Source organism: Channa argus, chromosome 8 (genome assembly GCF_033026475.1).
Source record: "Channa argus isolate prfri chromosome 8, Channa argus male v1.0, whole genome shotgun sequence".
Lineage (NCBI taxonomy): Eukaryota > Metazoa > Chordata > Actinopteri > Anabantiformes > Channidae > Channa > Channa argus.
The window spans coordinates 13,555,747-13,574,376 of NC_090204.1; the positions used below are offsets into that span (position 1 = coordinate 13,555,747).

Here is an 18,630-nt window from a genome sequence, read left to right on the forward strand (position 1 = left end):
GTTTAAACATTTGTATATGGTTAACTGGAGGCCCCGCTGAACAATTCAGGACTATGGAAAGGAAACGTTTATGTAATTTAACAAAGCAAAATCTTTGGGTTCATCCTCTGGTCATATGAACAAATATTTCATTACTATTGTACAAGTGCTTTCACCATATTACTAAGTGGTTCCTTCTTTTTGTGTCTTGGCGTTACTGTATATTCGTACCTGTTTGAATACCTCAGAAGTGTGAAGATAGTTGATTTCAGCCGATTGCATCATACGCCGCCCGTGTGTTAGGGTGATTTGTATGCGCAGGTTGTTTTGTGGTTGACAAGTACAGCTTCCAGGTCCACAACACAGACTACAGTTGAAAAGTATGAAACAGTCTGGTAAACAGATGGGGATGAGCCTGAATTCGAAAGAGCAAATTTTGTGTGGAATAAAACTGTGTCGGTTGAAATGTGCAATCTTCCCTTGTTTGTATATACACTTGATACAGTATCATGTATGTTTTAAAGAAGCTATAGATCTGAACATTGTAAACAGTTTTATTGTACTATCACTGTATACTCTCAGATCTTTGGGGTGTACTCTATGTGTACATTTTCTCATATATCTGTTCCATATGCACATCTGTAAGTGTGCATATGAGAAAACTATAAGTTTGTACAATTCCACCCCACTATGTTTCTAACAATGATGAATTTAGAATAATCCAAACTAAAGGACTGGGCAGTGTAGGCTCAAAATACAAGTTAACAATTAAAATTGAAAATGACTTTTATTTGAATCATGTTAATTATTTGCATAGGTCGTTTATTTGAGTTGTTTCTGTGATCTGTGTTAAAACATAAATGCAGTATTCTATGTTTTCTATGTTTGTAGTGTGACTGGTGTTCTTGTTATAGGTTAATGTGTTTCCTCCTCTTCTTTAATGGCACAAGAGAGACACCAGAAAAAACAAAAACATTTGTGTTTTCATGTGAACCAAAGCATCACATTAACTCTTGGTCACTGACACTCAGTTTCTCTTTCTCTTGAAGAAGCTCGTCTCTCCTCTCCTCTGGGCGAACCTTGTTTGGCAGGTACTAATAAACACAGCTATTTAAAAGTAATGAGGTGATCAATGTCCCTGAGAAGATAACTCATTACTCATTACTCAGTATTACTCATCACCACAACCTCTAATTAACATTACACTTCTTCCAATTATTTTGTGCGTAGTCATGGGCTGTAAACAATAATTAACAAGTACACTTGGATACACAGTCACTGTCCTTGTGACTTAGTGCATTGGATGGGTGAAGTCAGAAGGCCCTTGTTTTGTGGGCATAGGTGCAGACAAATATCTGCCTATGTCCATTTCCTTTAACATATGTATATAGGAATTGGTAGTAATGGGCCTTTTGCTGTGACTTAACAGGTCATACAATGACAAACACAAATAACCTCTATCTCCTCCTCCCAACCAGGTCTTTATTACTGTACTTTCCACAATAACCCTCACACGCGTGTGGCAAAGTGTATTTGTGTTAGTATGGACATGCATGTGTTGGTTGTCCCTTGTCTGTTCATTGTGCGGTCCCAGGCTGCAACACATACAGAGCACCAAACAAGTTAAATCATTTTTTTTTAGAAAAGGCCTTTAACATATTAATCTTGTTTGCCTCTCTTGAGCAACATTACCAGGGGAAACGTCAGCAGACTGTTCATCAAATCAGTCGAATAGATTTAGCTTTAGCTCATAAAGATGGGAGCTGATAAAACGTGCCTGGACAGAGATTAACAAAGCCTTGCCACTGTAGCTGCCTGTCCCACAGCATACATACTTGGAATATGAGCTTTCCACTGAGCGCCTCAGTGGGCAGAGCAGCAGAGCAGTCATTAGTGTGAGTAGCCTTTATAATGTGACCCATCTCTTCCACTGTGGAAAAGTCAGGCTCACAGAACAGTATACGCCAAACAAAAAAATTAGTCTATGCTGCTGGCCTCGTGCTCACCCGGTTTGCTGTTTGTAGTCATCGAAGCTGTAGTCACTTTAGTTTCAGTTATTGTGGATTTATTATTCAGTTATTGTGTTATTTCAGTTAAGTGGCTTTCAAACATGATTTTTTTTTTAAAGAAAAAAAACATCCCTTTCTCTTGTTTTCGCAGCCAAACCATCCAGACCGCACAGAAACAGCATCAACGCAGGCCACACATTTCCACACTTATCGTTGACATCCCTAGCTCATCAAAAAGTTTGTCAGATCACATCTCCATCTCGCAGATTTGGCCCATGCAGCATTAAAAAGATCCAAGTCTACCTTTCTGAATACGCTGTGTTACTCATGCGGCACATCATGTCATCTGGACTGGATGATCCAAAGTTCTGCAGCGTATCAAATTTTTGAGGAGCCAAGAAGGCACACGTTACACCACAGCTCATATCTCTGCTTCCAATCGCTGCTCCCATGAGGCTCAAAGCTTTGACATTCACCTACGGAGAGATCAAATCAAAACCTTCTCACCTGAAATCCCTCATTCAGGTCTACAATCACTCTTAATTCTTACACAGAAACATATTCCAAGTGAAGTCCTTCAGCTCCAAGGCCCCACTCAGCTGTCTCTTCCCCGCTTGTAAAACATGTCACATAGAGATGGGAAAAATGGGTCCTGATGGCAGGTAGAAGGAACAAGACAAATTAAGGAAATTTGAGAAAATTAGGGCCAGAAATCATTCAAAAATCTTGACTTTTTTATGTATGAGTATGTTTTAATGTTTCATCACCACAAACTATGGTGAAGAGATCTTTTTATTTAATATTTTGCAAGAGGGCTCATTACAAGTTCACACACGCACTCCCAAACAAAATTGCTGTGTGTCGTTTTAATAATATAACTCCTCTTCACCTGTTAGTGACAGCAGTTCCTTGTAAGGCCTGAGGATAAACAGTATGGAGAAACACCAATAAATTCTTCTTCAAGCAATTACTGCTGGGTGTTCTTCATTGACAGCCCAGTGAAAGAGATCTGATTCACCTCATGTTACGTAATCACTTTTAACAGCAGCAGACTGGCAGTGAAGCCTGTTAATGTCTTGTTTTGATCCTTTCTTCAAAAGAGAAACAGACAAAACAAAAATTGTTGTTGTTCCTAGAAAATCAAGCTCCTTTCTCACATTCTTCTAAAGTCTGGGCAGGATTATTGTGATTTGACAAACCATTGTGTTGATGTGGGTCATTTCCTAATTGTGCCTTTGCTGACCCAAAAGGTTGTAAGGATATAGGAGACCTGAAAAAATATGTATTACTTGTACAGTATGTTTCCCATTTCATGTATTATTTCATCTTCAAGTCCTTACGCCAGAATTTAATTTAATTAATTTAGTGTAACACAAATTATGTCCCAAAACACAAAATTGTGTGTGCGTGTGTGTGTGTGCGTGTGTGTCTGTGGGTGGGTGGCCATTTTACATCCTTAACCTTTAATCTACTCTGAGAATATGTTGACAGGTCCTTTGTTCTTTAAACGGCTGTTTGTGGGCATAGATTTAATTTTAAAGATTGGTTTGACTAAGTGTTGTTGTCACATACATAATTTTGAGTCAAGGTTTGTGGGTTGGATGATGAGGTCTTAACGTTTCAGGATTGGTTGATTAATTTACTGATTGACCGATGATCTCCTAGGGCTCTGTAGAGGAGGTGGAGATTTCCATCTCCCATCATAACTGTGGAACATATCCAGGAAAATGACGTGTGTCACAGGTGTTTCCATGAAATCATTGCCAATGCCATGTAGTAAATTGTTTAATAAACCAATAAAAAAAAGGTCCAGACTTTGCAAGGATAGTCTCATTACTTACTCAAGTTTTTTGTCATGTGTCATCACCAGAAGAACTGCCACTCACCTGGAACAGGAGCAGTAAAAGTAACACTTTGGATGAAATGGGTTCCTACCATGCAAACAAATTGTGGTTATTACAGGAACTGATACATTGCTCACATAGTGTCTGAATTGTATATTATGTTTTTAACATAACAGCTCAGTCGGCAAGGAAGTCGTCCACGGACCACAGGGTCAGTGGTTCGATTCCTTCTCCCTCCTGTCTATGCTTCAAGCATCCATAAGCAAGACACTGAACCTTAAGGTGAGCACCTTCCATGGCAGCCACTGCCATAGGTGAGTGTGTGTGTGTGAATGGGTGAATGAGAAGCAACATTGCAAAGCTTTGGATAAAAGCGCTATTGAAGTGGAAATTTACCACTTGGGCAGCTGTAGGTCAGTTGGTAAGGCTTTTTTCCAGTTGTGTATAGATACACAATAAAAAAAGATACAAAATAAAAAAAACTAAGAACCATTGTTAATGTAAGAAAACAAATCTTTAAATTCCAGCAGAATTAATATTGTAAATGCAAGTTCTCAAATATAAATGTTTGTTCAGGAATTTAATGACGAATTCTCTCCAATACGCTTTAACAATGATAATCTGATTGACCAAGAATCTCACATGGGAATGAACAAATCAGCTTTCAGTTTGATGAATCCTGACTCACACACAGAACACATGTTTCATCTAGTCACCAGTGTCTGTTTCACAATAAATCAAACATAAAAAGTCCAACAGCATTGCAATAAGTCAGTGTCAGTGTTCTAAATACTTACAGGTTGCACAAGACAAAAGACGACGATGTCAGCAATTCAAAGCAACAAGAAGTCAAGTAAAGGTTCAGAGCAAATTGTGTGACACAGATGCACAGGATAAGCAAGTGCTAAAGAATTCACTATGCCCTGCATACAATCACATGTACGTACTGATTCACTCTGTATCCGTGAGTTAATGCCTGCAGTATAATATACAATATAAAATAATTGTATTTGAAACAAGTGTCAAACCTAGAGTTTATGGTGCAAACAAAAACACATTTGTTATGTTAAAACTGTATTGGTCGCACCTGGGTTAGTATACATCCCAGAATAGACATGAACGGTTAAGTAGTGTCACAGCCCAACAGATATTACACATAAACTTCACTTGAAGTTCTCAATTACTCCAGAAAGCAAGTTTTGCAAGAACTTGCTGGGTACACTGACTCATGAATGTACCCAGAATTCGAATTAATGCTTCACTGAAATTCCTATACCAACTTGCTGTTTTCTGCTAAGTTTGTGTGTAACTAATTTTACTTGAGCTAGATAAGCCAAACATTGTCATTGTGTGTGTTACCGTGTAGAAAATATGTGGCACCCTGCATGTCAGCTTGTGCAGAATTAAGTTGGTCACGCTGTTAATATCTATAGAGATTTTCTTATATTCAGTAGAACAGCCTGGTAGTAGGTGACCACTGACACTAACAGAGAAAAACAAATTTTGTTCTGTGCTGCTGAAAATTGTCCTTTAAATCAACAGGTTAAGCACAGTACTCTATTTTTTGCTGTGAGAAGCTTGCTGTCTTCTTCTTAATCTACCAATCGAACTGCAAGGACCTAACCTGTGTCTCTGTTTGGCCTAACGGATAGAGAGATGAGCTTGTGGCTCCAGTGTGAGTGTGTGTGGGTGGGTGCATGTGAGTGTAATCAGGCCAGCCCTGCAGAAGACAGGTAGCCTCTAAATAAATAAAGGTTTAAAAATAAAATCCTTTTTTATCTTATTTCTCTGTGCCCTAGACCTCATTTGTGGCACAGAAATCTTTAATAACACATCGGTAAGTTGTTGAATTGTCTTGTTTCTTCTTTTAGCACTGTAGTTATGTTTAAGTAAGTCACACAGACACGAGAAAAGTCACTAGTTCACCAACCTTAAAATAGGGGCCCATTCGTGAGTGTTGTCATTATCAGTTTTCTATATTAATCACATTTTCTACATTGGCGCAGAATTCTTTTGTGAACAGAGCTGTGTTTGCTGTTCTCTGTCAATAATGTGTCATGCAGTAGTGATTTAGCCCACACTGTGATGGGGAAAGCTTTTAAATTTGCTAATCTCACACCACAACAATGTGTTTGTGGGCTTTTCCCAGAAAAAGGTTCAGTATTCAATGAAGTGTTTTATGAGTTTTCATTTGTTTGGATTAAACACAGCAAGAACTAGTAGCTTTCATGCAAGCAGCTCAACAAACAGGGCTTTACTTAAAGCAAAAACAATCCTGTGAAAATAAGTTGATATAAAAATCTGTTCAATGATAAATGTCATACCCATTAACTCACACAGTATTATGGAAGAGACGTTATAGGCTCATATTTCCACCCAACTTTGTCTTCCACCGAATCCCCACCTGCTGTCTCTCTCATGGTTACAGTGATAACAGCCTCAGCTGTGCTCCTAAAATAGGTTTGTAAATTAGTGGAAGAGAGATTATCTGTCTCCCCGAGGGCAATGTTAGTCTCACATGTCATGTTTGAAGACAACAGAAAGCAGCCAAACAGATCCACGTAAAGAAACAGCATCCACTCTGAGTGCACTATGAAAACTGCAGGTCCATATCTGGTGAACACAAAGTGAGAAACCCTGTGCTTGTTTTTGACTCTTAGTCCTCTGTTTAAACATGGCTGCTGCTAAGAATACCACACATTAGACTCCAGACATGCAATGTAGAGACATGCCCCCTCACAGCCGCACATATGCAAACATTTCTTGGCAACACAGTCGGATTAGGGTGAAGCTGGTTGCTATGAATGTGACAATACCAATAGGAGGTGGCTGAACCACACAGACATGATGTAATCTGCCAGTGGCAATGCCAAATCCGAGGGACGGGTTGGTAGGGACAGAACAAAGAAAGATTTCTGTCCCAAAACAACTGATGTCCTTCTGACCATTTGTGGCTGTGCACAAAACAAAAATTCAACTAAAATATTAAAATAGATGCAGCAGGAGGATAAATAGGTTTCTATAAACTTGATGTTACCTCGTGTTAGTGAAAGACGATGCTGAGTCAGCTGTACTGCCAACAGTATCACAATGCACAATATCCTGTAACATCAATGGCTCTTTGTGAGTCTGATGAAAAAGAGTGATCCATTAATCTCCCATTTAAAACAAAGCCCTGGAGTTCACAACCAGGTTGCCGTCTTCAGTGACAGCATTGATTTAAACACCTAAAGTGTTTTTTAGGGGTTTTTTTTTCTCCGGAGCCACTGAGGGCACGAGCCAGAGCCAGAATCCTCTGCTTTTTTGTTCTCGCACTGGGATGCATCCTGAGACATTGCAGGCAGCGTCTGTAAATAGCCCAGACATGCAGGCCAAGTTGGAGCAGAGAGCTGCTGGTGTTGTCTCCTGTAAGACTTCCTCCGCCGTGCCGCTAATCAGCAGAGACATAGGAGGATGGAGGACGAGAGCCAGATACGGATCAGGGTCTACTGGGTGGAGCAGGTGACCGGAGTGTGTATGTGTGGAACTCTGTGTGTGTGTATATCTGTCTGCATATTTACCTGCCTCCACATGTGTAACTGAACATGTGTTTGTGTACATGTGCACAGTAGACAGGGGAGTGTCGTGATTCAACTTTAGTCTTCCACATACTGCAATCTGGAAGTAGAAAGCACAGTGACATGTACTCAAGTAGTCTACTAAAGTACAGTGCTAAGGTACTTGTAACTTTTTGGAGTATTTTGACTTTAGTGTTGTACTTTATAGTTTAATTCAGAGAGAAAGGCTTAACATGGTGCCACTTTATTGCTGACTGTGCTGCTGCACCTCCCATTAATATTGTTTAGGGATTTTTTTTATATATTTACTACAATGTACAAATGACCTTATTGATATTTGACTTTTTGTGCTTTATTATTCCAATGGATTAGTTATTTGAAACAGTAGATTTAAAAGAAGTTGTATCTCAACCACCAAACAGCATTTTTATGCCACACAATATCAGCTCAACTCTAATACTTGTTTAGAACCAGGTGAAAGAAAACACTGTGTTATTATTTAGTAAGTGGAAAAATACAATAATTCACAAACCCATTGTTTTCTTTTGACACAGTTTTACTCAAGTAAACTCCTACTCCTTCCAGCATTGCCTCATTCTCTGCAGGACTCCAGATAATGCTACTGCAATTAAATAAAATTCTACCTCAAATTTAGCCTGCAGTCAAGTTGAAAGGCGTCACAGCTCAGTGCAGCCATAGTGCCACACTGCGTCACTGTCATATGGACTCAATCAGTGTTGTAGCAACGATCAAACTTAACTAACACCTACACTATGTACTTTTCCCTTGATGCTCATGATGCTAATTGGAGTATTTGTTCAAATGATACGTGTTTATGTGTTTCCACACCCGCACACCAAACGTTTCCATTAGCAAGCCAATGGCTTTTAATACTTGCACTCACTTGCTAAATAAATTGAAAAAGTTTTAGCACGTGAACACGTCATCTATCCAAAAAAAGATACTTTACTCCATTTACTCCACACACAGAGCTCCACAGCCTGACCCCATTTCTCTGTCCTGCTTTCACCTCCTCACAATGAAATGTGGAAGCCCTGAACTTCAGCTTTGATAATAAAGTGAAAGTAATTTTAGACATTTGCTCTCAACAGATGACTGCACCGTGTGCTTGATGTTTATGCTTGTAGGGTTGCCAAAGGAGAAATACTTTCAGCAATATCAGATTTCTGTTCTGTGACAGTTCAGTCAACTTCCTGAGGACCTAAGATGTGTCAGGGTGATTGCTCTCTGGTTTTTGATTTCAGAAACTAACTAAATAACTATGAGGACATGCAACATGCATAATGATAACAAAAAACAAAGATGTCTCTGTTTTAAAACCATATTTATTGCAATTAATAACTTGAAACTTGAAAGGTCTGAAAGGTCTTGGCAAAATCAACAAATGCTTTTGCCAAGACTTTATCTTTCAAGTACTGTAGCTTTTTGTTCTCTATGTGAGCCAGAGGTTTTATTACTGCCAATAACTGTTGTTATTTTTTAGATTTATAGCTGCGGATCTATCTCAGTCCTCTTCCTTATTTTTGTCCATCCCATAGACAGTATTTAGGTTTGGGAAGCGGTGGATGCATTGAAGTATTAGGATGATACCTTTGCAATAATACTAATCTCTTCATGTGTCTGCATGTTATCAGATAGATAACAGAACTGGAGGCTGAACCGCTGCAGCACTCTGAGACCATAAGCTCAACAACTAAACAGAGAGAGCCTGTGTTTAGAGTTCATTCACATGTCCCCACTGGCATCTCTCCAGCTTTTTCAACTCTGTTTTAGCATTTGTGCAAATATTTTCAGAGGTGTTCCTTGTAATATTCCCAAACAAGCAGTTAATTATCTCCCCAGAGCCATTGTCTAAACTTGTTGACTGTTCTGAGTCTGAGCAGCACAATGTGTGAGTGAAAGTTCACTCTTGGAAAATTCTGAGGAGAACGATACCACCTCCAGCTGACAATGCATCTCGTGTGTGTGTGTGTGTGTGTGTGTGTGTGTGTGTTGTGGGATCTGCTTATCCTGGTGAAGGGAGGGGAGGTAAAGACTCACAATCCGATGTGGATTCTTTATCAACTCTGAGTGAGTGCAGTGAGTGCAGTGAGGGGTGATAATTGAACTGAGAAAAAGAGTAAAAAGAAAGAGAGAGGCCTCAAACGACAGGGCAGAGGAAGTTAAAGAATCAGACTCGAGACACACAGAGTCAGAACTTCTGTCCTGTTTCCTGTTTACAGTGCTGTGATGGCTATTTTTGCCTACTATAGATGGAGCAAGACCTTCAACTTTAACAATAGAACACGGTGTTATGTTAGTGGTGCTGCTGTTTAGGCTGGAAGACAAACACACGCCGCTATTTCTCATGTCTATCTTTCTAGATAAAGTTCAGTCAGTGCATAGCAGACTGGCCTAACATGCTGATATATGTATTGAGAGAACTACATGTCAAATAATAAAAGAATGCTTACTTGGGTTTCAAAGAGAAGTTTGACAGTGCCTTGGCTCAAATGAGCATTGAAGAATGGAGACAAGGAGAAACAACCAGCCTGATTCTGTCCAAAGTCAACAACAAGGCATCATATCATATACAAGTCCACAAGAGAAATAAAACATGTTTAAATATGTACATTGAATACTATAAGAAGTCCTCAACAACTGCGTTAATTTTAAAAAAGTTTATCATCCAGAGATTGTCTGATTCATTTTTATCTTTTTTGCAGCAGACATTAAAAACATAAAAAAGGAAAAACACCCTCATTCTATATTTGGAAAAGGGTTACAGGTGACGTGGGAGGTTGAAGAGTGCCGGTCAGTGTATAAAGGCAAACATTTCAGTGCAGCTGCCTGTTGTGGACCCACAGCCATCCGCCATGACGCCTGTTTATCCATCACACTTCCTGTGTGTGTGTGTGTGTGTGTGTGTGTGTGTGTGTGTGTGTGTGTGTGTGTGTGTAGAGGGGGCGAAGGGACTATGTCAGGTTTGACTATCGTAAGTCTTAATGTGTTTGTGAACGCATTGCTCTTATCTGTCCTCCCCGCTGTGTGTCTTATTTTAATGTCCCCTTCTGTCTCAGGCACAGCACACACACACAGCCATTGCAACAGATGAATCACAGCTTTGCGAATGTGTCAGTTCAAGCCCGGGAGGCTGCAGTGTTCAAATATTTCTAAGTGCACATAGAGTAAAAACTGAGAACGCGAACAACCTGGGATCCGACACATGTGCGGGCACACACAAACACACACAACAAATTACGTAACAGTGTTAACTTTATCCTGTCTATACCAGCTACGGAGTGTGTACAATATAAAAAAAAAATAATACAACTTCCTCTTTCATAGACCAGTTGACATCATGCATCGTGTTTATTTTGTTGTCATGGCCCATTTATTTACTTTTTAACCTTTTTACTTTTTGCATGAGGCAGATACACATATATTTAATTTCCTGTCTAATATTTAGGTCACTAAAAACATGTGACAACTTTCACACCTTTATGTGATTAAAGTTAGCACAATTTTACAGTTTTTATATTGAATAACACATTGTTAAACGCAGTGGTAGCTCTGAGTTGCAGTGGGAATCCTGTTTTTTTTGAGAAAAGATTGTCTTCTAATGAGAAATCCAGATCCATCACATCTGTAAAATATAAATGTCTTCAGTGTGACAGAGTGCACAAACCAATCCAAAATTTTGACAGCTTCAAGTGAAAACTCAAGTTATAGTAATTGCCTCAATTTTGGAAAGTTTCAGTGACACTTTATAAGCAAATTTAATGCAATATGGGAAATGCAGCAAAAGGCTCCTCCGCAGCAAAATTCAACAATTCAGAATCCAACAATTCAACTCACTCATTGCAGTTTGACAAGTGCACAATTCTTTGGAATCTCTTTTAGTCACAGTCTAAAATGCTGAAAATACTAAAGAATGTCCATGTGCAATTTAAACAAATGTGTTTTGTGATCCTGGCTTTATTACATTAACCCTTAGTGACAGTGATATCACACATTTCACACTACAGTATACGATGGAATTATTAAAGAGTTACCATAATGTTATACTCTAGAAGCCTTTTCAATAAAACAGCCATCTCTTCTTTTCTGAAAAGTCTGAAAATACCTCATGCAAGTTGAATTGACTTTATGGTGTTAGCAAGCACAGTTATTATTTAAGGACATTGGGGAGGGTTGCGTCAGGAAGGGCCAAAATCAACATGCAGACAATGATCCGCTGTGGCGACCCTGAACTCACGGGATAAGCTAAAAGGACAAAAAATAATAATACTACTTGAATTCGTCTTTCAAATCAAATAAACTTTTATTGAAGTTTTTATGATTAAGCTCGATCTTACAAAAAATGCAGAGGTCAATGTATGTTCATTACTACTGCCAAACACTGATTTGTGAGTAAAAGTGGAGACAGACACAGAAAACAGCAATATTTAGCTTTACACCCACACAATCGTTATCAAGCCTCACAACCACAAACTCCCACCGCCTCCCTTTTTTCCCACACAGCAGCCATGAAGACAGAGACTCACCAGCCACGGGCTACCCAGCCCACTGCTTCAGATACCCTCTGTGGATACCTATTTTTAACCACAGGCTTGTGCCTTGGTCAGCTTCATGTGTGTCTTAGTGCTGAGCTCTGGGATTTGCAACACAAATGCATGTGTTGCATCCAGGAGCAGAGATAAGAGAGTTTCTGTTGTGGCAGACAGGGGACGTCTGCACAACAATGATCCCAGCAGAAGACACACAGAGCTCAGACACACGCAACGCAAACACACCAGGTCTCACACACATTCTTTCTAGCGCTCTGTAAATGTGTACGTGTGCGTGCGTGTGTGTGTCTGTGTGTGTGGGTGTAAGTGTGTGTGTGTGTGCATGGTCTTCTCTCACCCTCACACAAACACACACAAACAAATGTGTGTACAAGGCTTTGTATGTTATTTTTTGACCACAGTCACTGATATCAACTATTTTTAAATGTGAGCATTCAGAAATATTACAGGATTTTCCACTGAGTGGTATTTTTATCAAGATGGAAAATCATCTAAATTAAACTCATAGACATCATAATACTTACTCATCATCCTAGTCATCATAATATTTATTTGATTTGCTCAAAAGCAAAAGCAGACACTTTAGGAATTAAGTACATGTGACAAAACTAACTACAAACTGGCACATATGGATGAGCAATACATGCTACATGGAATGAAACACTCACATATGTACATCCATGGAAGCACACACACTGCATGTCTTTGTCACCTCATTGTTCAGACCCCACATATGGTAAAGATGTCATAAGTGACACAAAACTAGAAAAAAGCAGTAAAAAAATGTTGTGGTTATTGGTGTGCTGAATCTAGTAAGTCATGTCGCGTCTGTTTTATCAGGTGTGTTTCAGTGGGGTGGATCTCATAGGAGTCGCCCTGAGTTTCTTTTTTCTAATATTGTTAATGGGGTTTATTGTGTTTGCTTTGTCAAATATACCTCACATAGCACAGCATATATTTTTAACTTGTTTAAATACAGTTACCAGGGTTGGTACACAGAAGGCCGTGGGATCAAATCCCATCCCATCAGGCGTGGCCCCGGCCAGCCACCAAGGTCAACCCAGGTGCCAGTGTTACGCAGAGTTTTGCATGCCTGCTGAGAATCGTGTGCATATATTTTTCTATCAACTTAACTTTAGGTTCATGTAACACCCTTAACTGTTTCATAAGCGTTAGGGGAAGGTCAAGTTTAGGTCGGGGTTAGGGGGATGCAATTTTCGGCAGGCATGCAAAACTCAGCATAACACCCGTCCTAAGCCTGGATAAAAATGGAAGGGTTGGGGAGGGCACCCGGCATAAAAACGCATTGCAAATCAACGTGCGGAACTTGTTCCACTGCAGAGACCCATTAAGGGAAAAGCCCACAGACAAGTCCACAGACTAAAAATGTGCCTTACCAAAGTTGTCATATTTTATGGACCACAAACCGTATATGGACCACGAAATATCTGTCCAAATTCAACTTTCCTACATTTTATTTAAATGGTTTCATAAATCTCAGCAGGAATTTCAAAACCTCAACAAATGAAACTCATACTTTCTGTGCATCTACCCACTAAACACAGTGATAATGTCCAGGGACACATCTTGTTGGCTCACACTAACATGATACATTTTATACCACATTTATCCACTAATCATCCGCATAATATAAATAATCCATTTAGTAGGAGTGAAAGCATTCAGAAAGTTGCAATTTTTAGCCCACTAAATTAGGAGACCTTACAGGTTCACAGACAATATTATCATACTATACTATTGCTCGGACCTGCAAACATAGGAATAGATTTTTATTTTATATAAAGTGTTTTTTCATTTATTTTCTTCTCCAACAAAACTGGAAAGGAATGAGATTATTTCCTCCCTTCGTATCTATAGTACAGAGTTAAAGTGAGTTTGTGTGCTCCTTCTAGCTTTGTGTTTATCAGTCGGTCTCTCACTGTCTTCCTTCTCTTACTATCTCTACCGCACTCTCTTTTATCTTTTTCTTCCAACTTCTTTCACATTCTTCTTCTTTCATCTCCCTTTTCTCTCAAGCTATTGGAGGAATACCAATATCTTCAGAGAAGGCAGATATGCATTCCAGTCTGTTCTGCCATGCCGAGGTGGACAGGTTAGACAGGCAGGTGGAGGCACGTGATTCTTTGGGATGACAGATGGGACTAAGGCCCAGAGGAATCCAGCTCTGCCCTCACACTGTCCAACCTCAATGTGGCCTCATCCCAGTTCAGTTTCTTATGCTCTTACTTTCTGATGTGGCCTACACATACTTACTCATAGCACACCTTGGCCAGATTGTAATATCCGGATTTAACTCCAGAGTCAGACTGTGTCGACCCTAATTTGAGATCAGCAAATAGATGTATGTGGTAAATATACATCAACCTGGCATGATTAGAAAGCATGATTAGAAAGTTTTACTGTATTTAGCTTTTGGGGTTTTTGTAGCTCCAGTTATATTAATAATACTGCTGGCTAGGAGTTGTGTTCAGCTTCTCAATTGCTGATCCTGCTTTCCTCTAACAGGCGTCTGTGCTCAGCAATGCTGTAGCTGTAGTCAGTTTTTGCTAATACCATTTAGTAACCATTTTAAGAGAAGTCAAACTGCAGTGGTAGATTACATAAACCTTATAAACTTGGTTTGTGTTGCACTTTTCATAAATCAGGCTAATAGATACACACAAGCACACAGACACATATTCACAAAAAGCTACATGTCTTTCACCCTTGGAATGTAAGGTATGCACACACACACACACACACACACACACACACACCTACACACACACACTCACACACATACACACTAAGTACAATCCCATTTAATCACAAGAATCCTGACTGGTCTGGGAGCATTCCTGTCGCACAGAGTTAGGACAATTTGCTTATTAGAGCAAACAATGGTATCTGTCAATTTCATTTTCATAAGCTGAAAGATTACAGAGCGATGTGCTTATCCTCTGTATCCAGTCCAGCGCACTGCAATTGCGCTGGTTTCCCACGTCTGAAAGGCACCAAGATGTATAGACTTTAGCAAACATGTTGGATTCAAACATTGAACATTTTCCCATCAAACAGAGCTGAACATGTTTATGCAGGCTGCAGATGTGTGTTACAAAAATATCTATAAATATTGTATCTGCACGTAGTGTTATACCATGTGGTTAGTGTAAAATAAAAGACAAAAGGCACACTGCTGATGATGATGGCATCCTTGGATGTCCACAGTGCCATTAGTCACACTGAGAAACACTCAGTCAGATAATATTGCTTCAGTATTATGGAGAAGCCTATGTTCACACCTGCTGACTCCTACTTTAATAACCTGCTGCTCCTGAAAGTCAGCATTGCTGAATGAAAGACATGAATAATGACACAACAAAAAGCACAATAGCACAATACATGCTTTATTCAGATGTAAGCATGTGTATAAGCAGTGTACACAAACATGGACACACACACTTTTATATAATTTATATAGACTGACAAATATATTGTCTGTTTAACATCCACAAGCAAAATAACATACTGTTTTCGCTACAACTCAATGCCATGCATGTTGATGCCCTTCCTGACGCAATTCCTAAGAAAGTAATGTATTTTAAGCAATACCTATTATGGTAATAATGGCAAAATATGTGCAGTACTTAAGAAAAAATAGGGGTCAAAGATCACAGAGGCAGCTGATTTGAACCACTTTGTGTGCTGAGAGGTGGTTAAACCAAAATGATACCTCAGCATTTGGTAGTTAACAATGTTCTTATGAAAACCTTATTATATTTTTGTATTGAAACCTCCCGGTGGTATTAACGTTGTGGCTGATAAGTCACATTTGCTGTATTGTGGACTATTGCTTTGTTTTTGTCAAACTCCTGTTGATGCACCTGCTTTGTGTTTGTCTGCCTTTGTGTGTCCTCAAAAGTATATGCATGTCTGTGAAAAGGGATTTGAGACGTTGTTTGTGTTTTTTGTCAAATTCTTTGTGTGCGTGCGTGTGTGTGTGTGTGTGTGTGTGTGTGTGTGTGTGTGTGTGTGTGTGTGTGTGTGTAACCAGGTGGAGGAAAGAGGGGGCAGCGTACAGCAGGGGACCAGAGAATCAAATGAAGGAAACGGGAAGGAAATGACGAAGGCTTGCTCTGTGAAACTGCAAAACTGCCGCTCTCCCTTTGTCGTTCTGGATGGAAACATGGACGTACACAAACACACGTACGTGCACACACGAGAACATGCACACACAGCCTGTGGTTGTTGTGATTGTGTTGAAAACACAGGAAAACAGAACTGAGTAAAGGGGACAGGGACAGATAAGGTGGGAATAAAACGTCTGTAACTGAACGAGAGAAAGAAAAAGACTAAATGGAACTTGTTTTATACTTTCCATTCTCAAAAATTATACTACAGTATTTTCTGAGTGGAAAGCTACAGCTGATAAATTATTTTCCCATTCATTCAGCACTCATTTTGTCAAAGTCAGCATCCCATTTTTAAAACCTCATCTCCTTTTGAAATTAAGCTCCTGACAGAGTCATGTGGCAGCAAGTAAATTATGGACAGCTAAAATGGTTATTGTTCATTTGTCAGCTCAGCAGTGGCCAAACAAAGCATTTCTGCACGTTGGCTTGAGAGTGCAGCAGTTTAGGAAGCCGGCTCTTTCAGGCTGATAACCCACAGGGCAGCAAGCTGCAGTGGCGACACAAACACCACTGCCGCCGCCACAACACACAAGACCTGTCTCAAACACGGAACTAGATATGTTTTCTATGCTTTGTTTTAACAGGACTCATCAGCCATATCAGTTGCAATAGCAGTTAAAATGTAAATCACAGCAAAATCTACATTGAGTATATTTGTGTTTGTCCTCAACATTCTGATGCTTAGGGCCAACGATGATTCATCTGAAGCAGCCGACAACAAAAACAAGAAAGGAATGTCAAAGGAAGTTCAAAGGTCGCCACAGGAATGTCATTGGCATGGTTGTTATCACATATTTTCACACAAATGCAGTGTTCAAACAAATGGAACCTTGTCGTTGAGTTTAACACTTTGGTTTATATTTAGTTTGTGTCTTCTGTTAAAATATGCCTTAAATTCTCTAACAAACACCCACTTTGATGTTCTGAGCATTTCATATTTGATATAAATGAGACACCTTATTTTAGTTCGTTTGTGTGCTTTGTGAGAAGTTTGGAGTTTTATGATACTTATTCTTTGTTCATACACCTGTTTGTTCAGTATGTATGTTTCCTTTTAAGTGTCCTTGAGTCAGCTTGTCTGTTTGTCTTAGAACACAATTATGCTTTATTTACCTGGGTGTTACTTAAACCAGATACCGTACACACAATTATGTGGTATAATAGCAGTACATTTTTGTGCCACATGGTTATTTGGCATCAAAGTAAAACCAAAGGCACATAGGCACGTAATCTAAATAAAAGTCAAGGCAGTGGAACACCATGGGAGTCTTAACACTAGTGACAATTGAGTTTGTGTTTCTTATACTGCAGCAAAAATCTCTTAATCTGTAATGATTTTATGAAGACAAATCTCCTCCCTGCGAATAGTTAGTGCAACACAAAGTCCACCCTTTTTATGAAAATGTGCTGGTCTAAGCACAGAAGCTCTGTCACAGGAAATAAAGTGTTTTATGTTCAGGGCAGAAGCAACAGGGAAAAAATGAAGAAAAGTCATGACAAGCTGTAACAGTCTTAACTAAATTCGTATTTCAAACATGCAAACAAAAACAGTGATTATGACAAAATAACCACACATTTTTAAAAAAATCTACCTCATGCACCGCCGCAATGAAAGTCCCCTTCAAGTAAGCAACGTGACAAACTGAACACAGTCAGGGGCACTGTGCATATCATGGACGGTATATGGATCATTAGACTAAATGACATGCTATTTCCATAGAGACACACTGTAGGGGGGTGGAGGGGGAGATTTACTTGCAGTAGAAGTACTGTAAGGTTGTTCTGTTGTTTCCTGGAGCTCATGGCCTGTGTCTTAAGAAGCTTTAAGCGGCTTGAAAGAGATGAGCTGCCATCTGGCTAAATCCCAAACAGTCAACCACAAATGGTTGGGAAAATGTTGGCACCACTGATGTGATGTGATGCACCACAGGGCTGCTGGAGATTTGAAACCCAGTTCGCCTTATCTAGAAAAAGACTACAAAGCAATGACACAACATGAAGAAATGAATGAAAGAATCATTATTTGTAATATGAAAACGTTTAATATGCAAATCATTCAAGTTTTGTTTTATATGTTGTGTTTTTATATGTTGTGTTTTTTGTGGTTGTGTTTTTAACTGTAGTGTGTCTTTATAAAAGCCTCAGATAATCATCAATGTTACACAACCACAGAAATGAGTGGCTACAGAAATAACAAGACAGTCTTAGACTGACGCCGTCCTAAAAATGCAATTTGTACCTTTTTCTAATTTTTTTAAAATAAATTATTTACACAACTTCAAAACAGCCTCCTATGAGTCTGCACTACCAGCAGTACACTGGGCATTCTTGTTTATTGCAATTTAATAATATCAACTACCTGAAGCAATGGGAGGACAATAGCAAGGTAACGAGGGAGTAGGTGTAGAGCAGGGGCAGCCAACCCTGGTTCTGTATGGAGAGCCACCACCCTGATGGTTTTCGAGGTAGTCCTGTCC

General features: G+C 39.4%; 2 long non-coding RNA genes across 2 annotated transcripts; one reads left to right on the forward strand and one right to left on the reverse strand.

The window, feature by feature from the left end:
- Nucleotides 1-2,145: 2,145 nt before the first annotated feature.
- LOC137132018 (uncharacterized) lies at nucleotides 2,146-6,246 on the reverse strand. Its single transcript, XR_010915061.1, has 3 exons — nucleotides 6,169-6,246; nucleotides 3,830-3,874; nucleotides 2,146-3,694 (listed from the first exon to the last, which is right to left on the reverse strand). It is a non-coding gene; the product is annotated as an uncharacterized lncRNA (long non-coding RNA).
- A 733-nt stretch (nucleotides 6,247-6,979) lies between these two features.
- Nucleotides 6,980-18,417, forward strand: LOC137131789 (uncharacterized). Its single transcript, XR_010915038.1, has 3 exons — nucleotides 6,980-7,333; nucleotides 16,015-16,166; nucleotides 16,839-18,417. It is a non-coding gene; the product is annotated as an uncharacterized lncRNA (long non-coding RNA).
- The last annotated feature ends 213 nt before the right edge of the window (nucleotides 18,418-18,630 follow it).